Genomic DNA, 16,012 nt, shown 5'->3' on the forward strand with positions numbered 1-16,012 from the left:
CGATGGTGCAGGTGTAGAACTTTTTGATGATCTGGGGACCCATGCCAAATCTTCTCATTCTCCTGAGGGTTTTGTCGTGCCCTCTTCACGACTGTCTTGGTATGATTGGACCATGATAGTTCGTTGGTGATGTGGACACCATCACCTGTCGATGTTAATGGGGGTCTGTTCGGCCCGCCTTTTCCTGTAGTCCACAATCAGCTCCTTTGTCTTGCTCACATTGAGCGAGAGGTTGTTGTCCTTGCACCACACTGACAGTTCTCTGACCTCCTCCCTATTGGCCGTATCATCGTTGTTGGTGATCAGGCCACTGTTGTGTCATCAGCAAACTTAATGATGGTGTTGGAGTCGAGGGTGAAAAGGGAATACAGGAGGGGACTAAGTACACACCCCTGTGGAGCCCCAGTGTTAAGGATCAGCGTGACAGATGTGTTGTTGCCTACTCTTACCATCTGGGGGTGGACAATCAGGATTTCCAGGATCCAGTAGCAGAGGGAAGTGTTTAGTCCCAGAGTCCTTAGCTTAGTGATGAGTTTCATGGGCACTATGGTGTTGAACGCTGAGCTGTAGTCAATGAACAGCATTCTCACATAGGTGTTCCTTTTGTCTCGGTGAGAAGTGTGGAGTGCAATTGAGATTGCATCATCTGTAGATTTGTTGGGGTGGTATGTGAATTGGAGTGGGTCTAGGGTGTCTGGGAGGATGCTGTTGATGTGAGTCATGACCAGCCTTTCAAAGCACTTCATGGCTACCGATGTGAGTGCAACAGGGCCGTAATCATTTTAGGCAGGTTACCTTCGCTTCCTTGAGGACATGGACTATGATGGTCTGGTCGAAACATGTAGGTATTACAGACTCGGTCAGGGAGAGTTTGAAAATGTCAGTGAAGACATTTGACAGTTGGTCCACGCATGCTTTCAGTACACATCCTGGTAGTCCGTCTGGTCCAGCGGCTTTGTGAATGTTGACATGTTTAAAAGTTTTGTTCACATCAGCTCCCGAGACCGTTATCACACAGTCATCCAGGACAGCTGGTGCTCTCGTGCAAGCTTCAGTGATGCTTGCCTCGAAGCAAGCATAAAATGCATTTAGCTCATCTGGCAGGCTCACGTCACTGGGCAGCTCACATCTGGGTTTCCCTTTGTAGTCAGTAATAGTTTTCAAGCCCTGCCACATCCGACAAGGATCAAAGCCGGTGTAGTAGGATTCAATCTTAATCCTGTATTGACGCTTTGCTTGTTTGGTGGTTTGTCTGAGGTTATAGCAGGATTTCTTATAAGCATCCAAATTAGTCTCCCACTCCTTGAAAGAAACCGCTCTAGGCTTTAGCTCAATTCAGATGTTGCTTGTAATCCATGGCTTCTGGTTTGGATATGTACGTACAGTCACTGTGGGGATGATGTCATCGATGCACTTATTGATGAAACCAATGACTGAGTTGGTGTATTCCTCATTGTCATTGGATGAATCCCGGAACATATTCCAGTCTGTGCTAGGAAAACAGTCCTGTAGTGTCATCTCACCAGTTCCATATTGAGCGAATCACTGGTACTTCCTGTTTTAGGCTTTGCTCGTAAGTAGGAATCAGGGGGATAGAATTATGGTCAGATTTTCCAAATGGAGGGCAGGGGAGAGCTTTGTATGCATCTTTGTGTGTGGAGTAAAGATGGTCTAGGATTTGTTTTCCTGTGGTTACACATATGACGTGCTGGCAAAAATTTGGTAAAACTGATTTAAGTTTGCCTGCATTAAAGTCCCCGGCCAATAGGAGTGCCGCTTCTGGGTGAGCATTTTATTCTTTGCTTATGGCCTTATAGAGTTGGTTGAGAGCAGTCTTAGTGCCAGCTTCGCTTTGTGGTGATAAATAGACAGCTACAAATAATACATATTGATTTTTATTTTATTTCACCTTTATTTAACCAGGTAGGCAAGTTGAGAACAAGTTCTCATTTACAATTGCGACCTGGCCAAGATAAAGCAGAGGTTCGACACATACAACAACACAGAGTTACAAATGGAGTAAAACAAACATACAGTCAATAATACAGTAGAAACACAAGTCTATATACAATGTGAGCAAATGAGGTGAGATAAGGGAGGTAAAGGCAAGAAAAGGCCATGGTGGCAAAATAAATACAATATAGCAAGTAAAACACTAGATTTGCAGTTGACGAATGTGCAAAGTAGAGATAGAAATAATGGGGCACAAAGGAGTAAAACTAAATAAATACAGTAGGGGAAGAGGTAGCTGTTTGGGATAAATTATAGATGGGCTATGTACAGGTGCAGTAATCTGTGAGCTGCTCTGACAGCTGGTGCTTAAAGCTAGTGAGGGAGATAAGTGTTTCCAGTTTCAGAGAATTTTGTAGTTTGTTCCAGTCATTGGCAGCAGAGAAGTGTAAGGAGAGGCAGCCAAAGGAAGAATTGGTTTTGGGGATGACCAGAGAGATATACCTGCTGGAGCGCATGATACAGGTGGGAGCTGCTACGGTAACCAGCGAGCTGAGATACGGGGGGACTTTACCTAGAAGGGTCTTGTAGATGACCTGGAGCCAGTGGGTTTGGCGATGAGTATGAAGCGAGGGCCAGCCAATGAGAGCGTACAGGTCGCAGTGGTGGGTAGTATATGGGGCTTTGGTGACAAAACGGATTGCACTGTAATAGACTGCATCCAATTTATTGAGTAGGTTATTGGAGGCTATTTTGTAAATGACATTGCCAAAGTCGAGGATCGGTAGGTTGCTCAGTTTTACAAGGGTATGTGTGGCAGCATGAGTGAAGGATGTTTTGTTGCGAAATAGGAAGCCAATTCTAGATTTTACATGGGATTGGAGATGTTTGATGTGAGTCTGGAAGGAGAGCTTACAGTCTAACCAGACACCTAGGTATTTGTAGTTGTCCACGTATTCTAAGTCAGAGCCGTCCAGAGTAGTGATGTTGGACAGGCGGGCAGGTGCCGGCAGTGATCGGTTGAAGAGCATGCATTTAGTTTTACTTGTATTTAAGAGCAATTGGAGGCCACGGAAGGAGAGTTGTATGGCATTGAAGCTCATCTGGAGAGTTGTTAACACGGTGTCCAAAGAAGGGCCAGAAGTATACAGAATGGTGTCGTCTGCGTAGAGGTGGATCAGAGACTCACCAGCAGTAAGAGCGACATCATTGATGTATACAGAGAAGAGAGTCGGTCCAAGAATTGAACCCTGTGGCACCCCCATAGAGACTGCTATGAGAACTCTCTTGGTAGATAGTGTGGTCGACAGCTTATCATAAGGAACTCTACCTCTGGCGAGCATTACCTCGAGACTTCTTTAATATTAGACTTTGTGCACAAGCTGTTATTGACGAAATGACACACATCCCCACCCCTCGTTTTACCAGAGGTAGCGTCTCTATTCTGCCGGTGTATGGAAAATCCCACTAGCACTATATTGCCCGTTTCTTCGTTCAGCCACGTCTCGGTGAAACATAAGATGTTACGGTTTTTAATGTCCCGTTGGTAGAATAAACTTAATAGCAAGGAGAGTGGAAGGCATTGGGAGTTTGCTCCCTCGCCTCCGGATTCTCAGAATGATCCCCAATCTGCATCCCCTTTTCTGGCATTTTTCTTTGCGCAAAGGGTGTGGATTTGGGCCTGTTCCAGTGAAAGCAGGATATCGTTCTCGTCGGACTCGTTAACCTCTTGGATATAGGGGGCGCTATTTAAATTTTTGGATGAAAAACGTTCCCGTTTTAAACAAGATATTTTGTCACGAAAAGATGCCCGACTATGCATATAATTGACAGCTTTGGAAAGAAAACACTGACGTTTCCAAAACTGCAAAGATATTGTCTGTGAGTGCCACAGAACTGATGTTACAGGCGAAACCCAGATAAAAATCCAATCAGGAAGTGCCGCATGTTTTGAAACCGCCTCATGCCAATGACTCCTTATATGGCTGTGAATGAGCTATGAATGACCTTACATTTTCCACGCATTCCCCAAGGTGTCTACAGCATTGTGACGTCTTTTTAGGCATTTCCATTGTAGAATGGCTGTAAGGGACCATATATAGAGAGTGGTCACATGCTCCCGGAGAAAATGTTGCGTAAAATACTGAGGTAGCCATTTTTCCAATCGCTTCTTAGGAGAAACCAATTGCCTCGACAGATATATTATCGAATACACGAATACATATGTTAAACGAAAACATTTCTTCCAGTCCACGGTGAGTAATCGCTTTTCTGACGTCCAGAAGTTCGTTTCGGTCATAAGAGACGGTAGGCAGCAACATTATGTACACAATAAGTAAAAAAATAAGTGACACAAAACGGAAAAAAAATTACAAAATTGCGCAATTGGTTGGGAGAATGTAAAACGTCAGCCATGTTCTTCGGCGCCATCTTTTCAGGTATGGTCTATTCTGTTTTTCGGACCTCATAACTTCCATCTTATCTTTTTCATTGTATTTTCACTTCAAAACAATATTGATTGAAAATATGATGACATTGTACATAAATTAAGTCCATAAACAATTCAGCAAGTTAATATTATTAATAATATATATCATATTCATCATTTTTGTTACTGTCATGAAATATAATCACCCAGTAGTCAGCTGAGAGCGAACAAAGAGAAAGGGAGAATTGTAAAAGGATAGAGGATGAGAAAATGGGATAAGCGAGAAAAAGCGCTCCTTCCAGTCATCCAGATTTGTGCTAGATTGATGGACTGTATCAGTGTAGGCAAACAAACCAACACAGGCAGGGAGAGAGATTTAGGTAGAAGGAGAGGAGCGAGAAAGAGAGACGGAGAAAAAGAAGGACAAGGAATGAGAGCTGAAAGAGTGGAACGATGGGTGACTGGGCATGATCAAACAACTCTGGACAAGATGGGACAGTGGTCCCAGGGGTTAGGGGTGAACTTTGAGACATGGTAGAGAGATGAATGATGGGCAATGAGATGCCCAGCCTGGGGCGGGCAGATGAAAAAGTCTCTGAAAATAGGACAAAGTCTGGAGGGAAACACCATCTGCTACACAGGGAACTAGGTAACTTGCCCTCATTTGCACTTGAATAGTGATGTGTATTGGAGGGAATGGGTGGTGGGAGGCTGGGTGTAAATTGTGAGAACAAGGGAAAGTTGTCAAAATAAGACAGCTAAACAGATGTTTGTGACTATGAAAGTCAGGTCACAGACAGGTGATTGGGGAATCAAACAGGGATCAATGAGAGGTTGCGCAGAGTTAGGCGTAAACAGAGTGAGAGGGGTCAGCGAGCCGGCGGGGGTAAGGAGTAAGACCAGAAGGTGTAAAGGGTGCGTTTGGTTGGAAATATGACACTATTATTCTTCAGAGAATAACTCATTTACGCTTAATTTCCCTCAGCTGTTATTAATGTGCTTTGAACATTGGCGGAACATCAACAGAACTCAAATTTACTCACTGGGGGACTCTCTACTGTCAGTCTACAAAAGGCATTTATCAACTGCTGGAGACATTTCAACTCACAGACAAGCAATGCATTCGGGATGCAACATGTGTCTGTTTGCAATCAACTGATGAACCGTATACATAATAAACCTCTAAACCTTAAATTGCCCAAAGAAGCTTCTCGGAGCCATGTTTTATTTTCACCATCTCTCTAGTAGCCCTGTGGAGACTTTCCGCTCTAAATACCCAAGAATTACATCCACATGCATCGATTTAACTATTTTCCCTGGGCCTGGAAAGGATATCTGCTTTTCTTTCTGAAGTCATATAGGACCTGTATCGGAAAATATCTGAGTCCCATGTTGTGTGTGTTTGTATGTATGTGTGTGTGTCTGCTACCCTCCGATGCTGCAAATGGCTCTCATCTGAGAGGGACAATGAATGATAGTCCAGGGCCCTGGCCAGGGGAGAGCAAGCTGGCTCTGTCCCTCTCTCATCCTCGCAGATGGGTCTTCCTGCAATTCCTTGAATACCCTGGCTGGAGGCCATCCCTGAACAGAGACAAGGATCTGCATCCAAAATGGAACCCTATTCTCTACATAGTACACTAGATTGGCTGCCATTTGTAACCATGGGGAGGGAGGGAGGGCGGGAGGGATTGAAGGAGAGAGAGAGGGAGGGAGAGAGGGAGAGAAGGAGAGAGGACTGGGGATGACTGAGGTGAAGGGCCGTGGTTGAACTTGCAGGGTGAATAACAAAATTGTAAAATGTGTGCTAAAACAGAAGCTGACAAAGACGCCAGAATGGCGCTTAGTGGCGCTTAGTTAGTTGTCTTTCTTCCTTTGGTTCCCTCTCTCTCATCCTCCTCTCTGCTGTCTCTTCTAACATAGCCCTATATCATTCCTGTAGCCCTCCAAGAGCTGGCAAAGGCAGAAAACGTGGTCTCAATTATCTACCAATGATGTTGTTTTTTACAAACTACGAATATGGGGAACGTGTTTCCACTAAAGTTAGGTGGACACATCCAGTTCAGTCTCTCGCTCCTAGTTTGTGTCCCAGATGGCACTCTATTTCCTATATGTAGGGTGCCATTGGAGATACATGCCTTAATGACATCGCTGTTGCACCCGATCGAGCAGATACGGACAACTTCCAGTATTTGCCATCTCCATTCAATTTGATTGTGAAAAAGTTATTTTAGGGAAATGCAGCCTTTTATTGACTTTTATGGCCCAACCATAAAATCTGTAAAAAAAAAATACATCAGCAAATAACCTTCAATTCATTGCATTTTCATCTTTTATCAAAATGAAAACAAACCAATAAATACATGTGTATCTTATCAGTACATTTCTGGTACAGTAGCCAACTCCTCTTAAAACTGCTTAAGGATTAGCCCCTTTTTTCAATTTTTTTGCCTAAAATGACATACCCAAATCTAACTGCCTGTAGCTCAGGCCCTGAAGCAAGGATATGCATATTCTTGGTGCCATTTTGAAAGTAAACACTTTGATGTTTATTGGAAATGTAAAAGAAATGTAGGATAATATAACACAATAGATCTGGTAAAAGATAATACAAAGAAAAGAAAAAACATTATTTAGTATTTTTTTCTTAGCATCGTCTTTTAAATGCAAGAGAAAGGCCATAGTGTATTATTCCAGCCCAAGTGCAATTTAGATTTTGGTCATTGGATGGCATCCATGTATGTGCAAAGTTTTCGACTGATCCAATCAACCATTGCATTTTGGTTCAAAAGTTTGTATCAAGGCTGCCCAAATGTGCCTAATTTGTTTATTAATAACATTTCATGTTCAAAATTGTGTACTCTCCTCAAACAATAGCATGGCATTCTTTCACTGTAATAGCTGCTGCAAATTGGACAGTGCAGTTAGATTAACAAGAATTTAAGCTTTCTGCCAATATCAGATATGTCCTGGGATATGTTCTTGTTACTTACAACCTCATGCTACTCACATTAGCCTACGTTAGGTCAGTAGGCCCGTGGAAGGGACACCAATCCTAAAGAAGTTTTAATTACATTTAAATTGTTAGTAACTATTTTGTTTATATGCTAGTGGTATTTGTACAGTATTTACATCTTTATCATTGTACAGTTACCATATTTTCAAGGAGAAGAGCAGGATTTATGTAGCCTGAGCGACAGCCTGTGCTTTCATGCATCCTTGTTACTTATTATCATGTCAAAAATCTTGTTTGGCTTGACAATGACAGCTATGGAGTTGGCAAGAGCACAATCCGATCTGGGACCAGCTAGGATTTATATATCTGGGACCAGGCTATGATTTATGAAGGGATAAGGTTAACAGAGGTAGGCATTGGAGAGCACCACTGTTTTGAAACGAATGTTTTGCACAGCAATAATGTCTAGCTTGTCAGACAAGCGCACACATGTGACTCCATTATTGTACCCAGACTGGCTTTGGCCCACTGCATTGTTTCATCCTCAGACATCTCTCTCACACACGCATGCACACACACACATAAACACACAAACCTGCTGTATCAAACCTGCTGGACCATCCTGTTCCAAAAAATACAGAGAATGGAACATTTCTAGATGGGGCCAAGCATGCTATTAATATTCTTTTTATGAAGAAAAAAAATTGGGAAATGTATCTAACCTGTTGGTACATAATAATGTAGCCTATTTATTCCTTTATTGTAAATGTATCAGAGATTACACATACAACAAGGTGCAGACTGGCACCCTATTCCCGACATAGTGCACTAATTGTAGTAGAGCTCATGGGCCTCATTTATAACCGATGCGTAAATGTCACACTTCATCTGAGTGCTCCATTTCTAAAAAGAAAAGGTCTGTCTAAAAATATTGAGATTTATAAACTTGGCTCAAATCATACAGACTCATGTTTCCCGTTATAAATCATCAGACCTGTCGTAAAACTGTGCACGCGTGAATGGGCATTATAACTCTGTCCCAGAAAATACCATTCATTCACCTTTTATGGTGACAATAACAGCCTTTATTTGCTGTATAATTTGGAACTATTGGAATTACTGTCGGTCACAGCTGCTTCTTTAAGGTAGAGAAATGGCATATTTGATCGTGTTTCTGTAGCGATATGTTTGAATCTTTTACTTTTTCAAACTAAACTTGCATGCTGCCTATAGCGAGTGCCAAACACTTGAGTGATTGTATATTAGAAACAATGTCAAAGTAAATGCTACAGTCCACACATATGCAAAATACTAATTGTTGTTCAATATTTTCTTCATCAATATACCATTGTGTTTCTATCTACTGCCTTGGTATAGGCTCAGAGAGGAAATAGGCTATAATGTTGCACTCTTTTCAAACAGCAATATTGTAGCCTATACTCATATTGTAAAATCTTTTATATAAGCTACTGGTCTATTTACTATGTTGGCAGAATGTTTTATACTTTTGTAGTACCTTATGCTGTATTGGGCAAAGGACTGTGACGCTTTCTGAAACGATGGCAAATTTTCATTAATTGTTTATAGTTCATTGAACAAGCATGAGAGGAGTTACCTTCGGTAGAAGTCGTGACAGTACCTCCCCCCTGATGCGCGGCTCCCACAGCTCGCCAACTTTGGTCTCGAGGACGACCCGGAGGACGAGGCACAGGGCGATCTGGATGGAGGCGGTGAAACTCTCTTAGCATAGGTGGATCCAGTACGTCCTCCACCTGCACCCAGCATCTCTCCTCCGGATCGTACCCCTCCCAGTCCACGAGGTACTGAAGACCCCCACCCGACACCTCGAGTCCAGTATGGACCGAACTGCATACACCGGCACCCCACCCCCCCCTGGACATCGGGGATCTCCCGCAACTCATCTTTTTGAAGCGGACCAGCCACCACCGCCTGAGGAGAGACACATGAAATGAGGGGTTAATACGGTAATAAGGGGGAGCTGTAACCGATAACACACCTTGTTTATTCTCCTCAGGACTTTGAATGGTCATACAAACCGCGGACCCAGCTTCCGGCAGGGCAGGCGGAGGGGCAGGTTTCGGGTCGAGAGCCAGACCCGGTCTCCCGGTGTGTACACCGGGGCCTCACTGCGGTGGTGGTCGGCACTGGCCTTCTGCCGCCCTTTGGCCCATTGAAGGTACTCGTGGGCGGCCTCCCAGGTTTCTCTTGAGCCTCTCACCCAATCGTCCACCACAGGAGCCTCGGTCTGGCTCTGATGCCATGGTACCAGGACCGGCTGAAAGCCCAACACACATTGGAAGGGCGACAGGTTCGTAGAGGAGTGGAGGAGTGTGTTCTGGGCCATCTCTGCCCAGGGGATGTACTTCGCCCACTCCCCTGGCCAATCCTGGCAATATCACCGCAGAAACCTACCCACATCCTGGTTCACTCTTTCCACCTGCCCATTACTCTCTGGGTGAAGACCCCCAAACGTTCCATGAACGCCTTCCACACCCTGGACGTGAAATGGGGACCCCTATCAGAAACAATGTCCTCAGGCACCCCGTAGTGCCGGAAGACGTGAGTAAACAGGGCCTCAGACATCTGTAGGGCTGTAGGGAGACCGGGCAAAGGGAGGAGACGACAGGACTAGAAAACTGATCCACAGCGACCAGGATCGTGGTGTTGCCCTGTGATGGTGGCAGATCGGTCAAGAAATCAACCGACAGGTGTGACCAAGGCTGCTGTGGAACGGGAAGGGGTTGTAAACTTCCCTCTGGGCAGGAGCCTAGGAGCCTTGCACTGAGCGCACACCGAGTGTCAGGATTTGGCCAGGGTTGTTCCGGTTTTTGGTCACCCATTGTGCCTTTTGACCTTTTGTTTTCCCTTGATCCCCATTATTATTTGCACCTGTGCCTCGTTTCCCCTGATTGTATTTAAACCCTTTGTTTTCCTCTGTTCTTTGCTCTGTGTTTGTATGTTAGCACCCAGCCCTAGTACTCTGAGAACTCTTGTTGATCCCGGTGGACTCTCTTGTGGAATTCTGTTTTTTGTTCTTGTTTGTTTTTTGAGTATCTTTTGAGGCTTTTTGTGCTTTACCTTCCACCTTGTGGATTTACCTTTTTTGTCTTGGAGGATTACCTTTGTTCTTGTAGGATTCCTTTTGAGGTTGTGGAGTTACATGTTTTCCTGAAGAACTTCACTTTTTACTTCATTAAATACACCGTCTCAAGTACTGCTGTGTCTGCCTCATCTTCTGGGTTCTGCCGACTATTCGTGGCTTAGTTGGTTAACCTCTTATGACTCCTCCTCTATACTGCCCCTGTTGGAGAAAGTGCGTACCCATAGTAAACTGAAAATATTTTTTTCCCAAAATTGCTAATATATGCATATAAAAAATTATTATTGAATAGAAAACACTCTAAAGTTTATAAACCCATTTAAATTATGTCTCTATGTAAAGCAGAACTGAAAGGGCAGCCTTTCTCCCAAACTCTCTCTTGTGAAGAGAAAAGTTGGTTCAACTTTGACGTCATGAGCCACACCCTTCCCAGGGACAGTCTCTATCTCTTCAGCGCGATGTCAGCTTTCAAGTGACGTGTTCATTGTGAGAATCCCACAAGCCCTGCACGTTTGGCGGGCGAAATTGCTCGTGTCCCTCTGAAAATCAGGCACTCTTTTGCGCGTGGCCGATTTGGACTATGTCTTTTTCCATGATGCAGCATTTCAAGCCGGATTGTCTGTTAGCGTTGCTCTTTGTTCTACATGCTAAAAACATCATAAAGCTCGATTTTGCACATCGTTTGACCAGTTTAATCGATATATAATATGTAAATGGGAAGTTTTGATGCGCAACAGTGCTGGACCAGAAGTAATTTTTTACGCATTTCAACTGAAGCTGTTAGCATATGCTAATACAGGGACACACAACGTGAAACCAAATGATGTATTGGGTAAGTATGACTCCTTCTACGTCTTCAGATGGAAGAACATCAAAGGTAAGGGAATATTTATGTGGTTATTTGTGGTTTCTGTGGACTCCAAACGTAGAGGAGACATACTGCTAATATCTGAGCGCTGACTCATAGTATAGCCCAGTGAACGATGTCTGTAACGTTAAAAATAAATGTAATACAGCGGTTGCATTAAGAAGAAGTGTATCTTTGTAAATATGTGTAGAACATGTATATTTAGTCATGTTTATTGCTTGTTATCTGACGTTATCTGTCGGAGCTATCATCATTTCTCCGGACATTTGAGAAGCATTTTTTGAAATGTCGTCAATGTAAACCGAGATTTATGGATATAAATGGCATATTATTGGAAAAAAATTAAATGTACTGTGTAACATGTAACATTACTGTCATCTGATGAAGATTTTCAAAAGGTTAGTGAATTATTTATTTTTTAATCCTACTTTTAAATTTTATTTTTTTCTGGGACAAAATGGCCGCCGTTTGCCTTTTGTTTCGGTGGTTATCTAATATAAATATGTGCTATGTTTTCGCCGTAAAACATTTTAGAAATCTGACTTGCTGGGTAGATTAAAAAGATGTTTATCTTTCATTTGAGCTATTGGACTTGTTAATGTGTGGAGGTTAAATATTTTTAGGAATATTTTTGCGCATTGTGCGTTATGGTAATGAGCTTGAGCTGTAGTCACGATCCCGGATCCGGGATGGGGGGACGTAAGAGGTTAAGTGACTGTTTCCCACTCCGGAGACCCGGGTTCGTAACCGGGTCCTGACAGAAACACAGAGCCAAAAATGAACCCAGAGGCAGCCAGTTCCCAGGACCTTGTTGCCATGCTGTCCCACCACCAGGAGACTGTCCAACGCCACGAAGCCGCCCTGGTTCAGCAAGAGGCCTTAATGGCTAGACATTCTCATCTTCTGTCGGAGATGCTGACTTCCATAAAGCAGATATCTGATCGACTTACAGTTCCCATCCCAGTACCTCAGATTCACGTACCCATGGCAGTTAACCCTCTGACTGAACCTCATCTTCCACCTCCCCAACGGTTCTCAGGTCATCCAAGTGCTTGTAAAGGGTTTCTCACCCAATGTTTTCTCTCCTTCGAGCTGCAACCCTCGTCGTTCCCCACCGACCGGTCTAAGATCGCATATATCATCACCCTGCTGTTGGAAAAAGCCCTGCCCTGGGCTACTGCTGTGTGGGATGCCCATAGTTCCTGCTGTGCCAGCTATTCAAACGAGTGTTTCAAGGCCCAAGCAGTGGTCCTGACTCAGCCAAACAGCTCCTGACTCTCCATCAAGGTCGGCGCAGCGTGACAGACTATGCCATCCAGTTCCGCACGGTGGCAGCAGCGAGTGGCTGGAACAACGAGGCGCTCACGGTGTGCTTTCTGAAAGGCCTTTCCGACACTATCCATTTACATTACATTACATTTAAGTCATTTAGCAGACGCTCTTATCCAGAGCGACTTACAAATTGGTGCATTCACCTTATGACATCCAGTGGGACAGTCACTTAACAATAGTGCATCTAAAACTTAGGGGGGGTGAGAGGGATTACTTATCCTATCCTAGGTATTCCTTAAAGAGGTGGGGTTTCAGGTGTCTCCGGAAGGTGGTGATTGACTCCGCTGTCCTGGCGTCGTGAGGGAGTTTGTTCCACCATTGGGGGGCCAGGGCAGCGAACAGTTTTGACTGGGTTGAGCGGGAGCTGTACTTCCTCAGTGGTAGGGAGGCGAGCAGGCCAGAGGTGGATGAACGCAGTGCCCTTGTTTGGGTGTAGGGCCTGATCAGAGCCTGGAGGTACTGAGGTGCCGTTCCCCTCACAGCTCCGTAGGCAAGCACCAAGATGAACTGGCCACTCGGGAACCACCGGACAATCTCGAGTCCCTGATCAAGTTGGCCTCACGCATTGACCAGCGTCTGAGAGAGAGAGAACTCAACCGTAGACCTCTAGCCCCTATCAGTCCCAGCTCCGAGTCCCCACCTTTATCCTCGCTGGCTCCACCGGAACCCATGCAGATTGGACGCATCTCCCAGGCTGAGAGAGACCGCCGGATGAGGGAGCGACGCTGTCTATATTGCGGAAAACCGGTCCATTTCTGTTCCACGTGTCCCGGTCTCCAGGGAAACGCTCTGTCCCGTACAGACCGGGGGGAACTGTAACGGGAAACATAACCTCCTCCCAGCTGTCCAACTCCCGTCTGCTCATTCCAGTCACCCTTTCCTGGGACAACCACAAGTTTCACCTTCAAGCCTTGGTAGACTCTGGAGCCGCAGGTAACTTCATGGATGGTGTCTGGGCGAAGGAGAATGGCGTTCCCTCTGAACCTCTAAGTGACCCCATGAGGGTTACTACATTGGATGGAAGCCCTTTGGGATCTGGACTTGTCACTCATGTCACTACCTCCTTGCGACTTTCAGTTTCACAACACCAGGAATTGATGAACTTTCATTTGATCTCCTGTTCCGAGTTCCCTCTCGTCCTTGGATACCCCTGGCTTCACAGCCATAACCCTCACATCGACTGGTCTGTGGGCACTATCAAGCAGTGGGGTCCTACGTGCCAAGCTACTTGTATTTTCCCGAATTCCCCGAGTTCTACTCCCGAGTCTTTAGAATCCATCGACCTGACCCGAGTTCCCGAGTGTTACCATGACCTCAAACTGGTATTTAGCAAACAGAGGGCCACCATGCTACCACCCCATAGACCTTATGATTGCCCCATCGAACTGTTTCCGGGCACTTGCCCTCCCAGGGGTCGGATCTTTTTCCTATCTCCACCCGAACGAGCTGCTATGGATACCTACATCAAGGACGCTCTGGAAGCAGGCCTCATGTGTCCATCCACCTCCCCGGTGGGAGCAGGGTTTTTCTTTGTGGCCAAGAAAGATGGTGGATTACGTCCTTGCATCGACTACCTGGGACTCAATGCCATAACCGTCCGTAACCGTTACCCGCTACCCCTTATGGCCACAGCCTTCGAGCTGCTCCAGGAAGCACTAAGCTTGACCTGCGGAACGCATACCATCTTGTGCGGATCAGACCTGGTGACGAGTGGAAGACCGCTTTCAACACGCCTACTGGTCACTATGAATACTTGGTGATGCCCTTCGGCCTGACCAACGCCCCAGCGGTGTTCCAAGCGCTCATAAACGATGTGCTTAGGGATATGCTTAACATATTTGCGTTCGTTTACTTGGATGACATCCTCATCTTTTCGAGCTCTCTTCAAGAACACACTAAGCATGTCAGACAAGTACTCAAACGCCTCCTAGACAGCCATCTGTACGTTAAGCCGGAAAAATGTGAATTCCATTCATCCCGAGTACAATTCCTGGGATTTGTAGTGGAACCCGGTCGAGTCCAAATGGACCCCAGGAAGGTAGGCGCGGTAGCGGATTGGCCCACCCCCAAATCCGTTAAGGAAGTTCAGCGTTTCCTGGGCTACACTAACTTTTACCGCAAGTTCATCAAGAACTTCAGCTTGGTGGCAGCCCCTCTCTCAGCTTTAACCAAGGGTGGCAATGCAAGGTTTTTGTGGGGAAGAGAAGCTGAGACGGCCTTCCAAGGACTCAAGCAGCGCGTCCTCTCTGCTCCCATCCTGATACTACCGACTACGGATGAACCGTTTGTGGTGGAGGTAGACGCCTCAGAGGTTGGTGTTGGAGCTGTCCTGTCTCAGAGGGGTGAAGACAAGAAGCTTCATCCATGCGCTTTCTTCTCACACCGGCTTACCCCGGCTGAGAGGAACTACGATGTGGGGGATCGTGAACTCCTAGCGGTTAAGATGGCATTGAAGGAATGGAGACACTGGCTCGAGGGGGCTTCTCACCCGTTTCAAGTGCTTACGGACCACAAAAATCTGGAGTATATCCAGCAGGCGAAGTGGTTGAACTCTAGACAAGCTAGATGGTCTCTTTTCTTCAATCAATTCCAGTTTATCCTCACCTATCGGCCCGGGTCGAAGAATCTCAAACCGGATGCCCTGTCCCGAGTCTACGCTCCTGCCATTCGAGATGACATGGACATGCCTGTCCTTCCTGCTGCTAAGATCGTGGCTCCGATCTCGTGGCAAGTTGAGGATACCGTGAGACGAGCTCAAGCTATTGAACCGGACCCGAAAGGAGGTCCTGCCAATCGGTTGTTTGTCCCCAAGGCAGTGAGGACTCAGGTCCTTCTGTGGGGGCACTCCTCTCGCCTCACCTGTCACCCGGGCGTAGGTCGCACCTTGGAGTTCATCCAGCGTAAGTTCTGGTGGCCTACCATAAGAGAAGACTTTGCCACTTTCGTCAATGCCTGCCCCGTGTGCTGCCAGGGCAAATCTTCTCACCTCCGCCCGCATGGACTCCTTCACCCTTTACCTGTTCCCCACAGACCCTGGTCCCATATCTCGTTGACTTCATTACTGGCCTTCCTCCATCCCATGGCAATACTACTGTCCTAGTCATTATCGACAGGTTTTCAATGATCCCCATTATTATTTGCACCTGTGCCTCGTTTCCCCTGATTGTATTTAAACCCTTTGTTTTCCTCTGTTCTTTGCTCTGTGTTTGTATGTTAGCACCCAGCCCTAGTACTCCGAGAACTCTTGTTGATCCCGGTGGACTCTCTTGTGGAATTCTGTTTTTTGTTCTTGTTTGTTTGTTTTTTGAGTATCTTTTGAGGCTTTTTGTGCTTTACCTTTTTTGTCTTGGAGGATTACCT

At 45.6% G+C, this 16,012-nt stretch overlaps 1 pseudogene; it reads right to left on the minus strand.

Moving 5' to 3' along the window:
- The window catches only part of LOC124010687, a 51,766-nt pseudogene extending 39,460 nt beyond the window's left edge, over nucleotides 1-12,306 (minus strand).
- Between the last annotated feature and the right edge of the window lie 3,706 nt (nucleotides 12,307-16,012).

This window comes from Oncorhynchus gorbuscha, linkage group LG23 (genome assembly GCF_021184085.1).
Source record: "Oncorhynchus gorbuscha isolate QuinsamMale2020 ecotype Even-year linkage group LG23, OgorEven_v1.0, whole genome shotgun sequence".
In the NCBI taxonomy this organism is placed as follows: domain Eukaryota; kingdom Metazoa; phylum Chordata; class Actinopteri; order Salmoniformes; family Salmonidae; genus Oncorhynchus; species Oncorhynchus gorbuscha.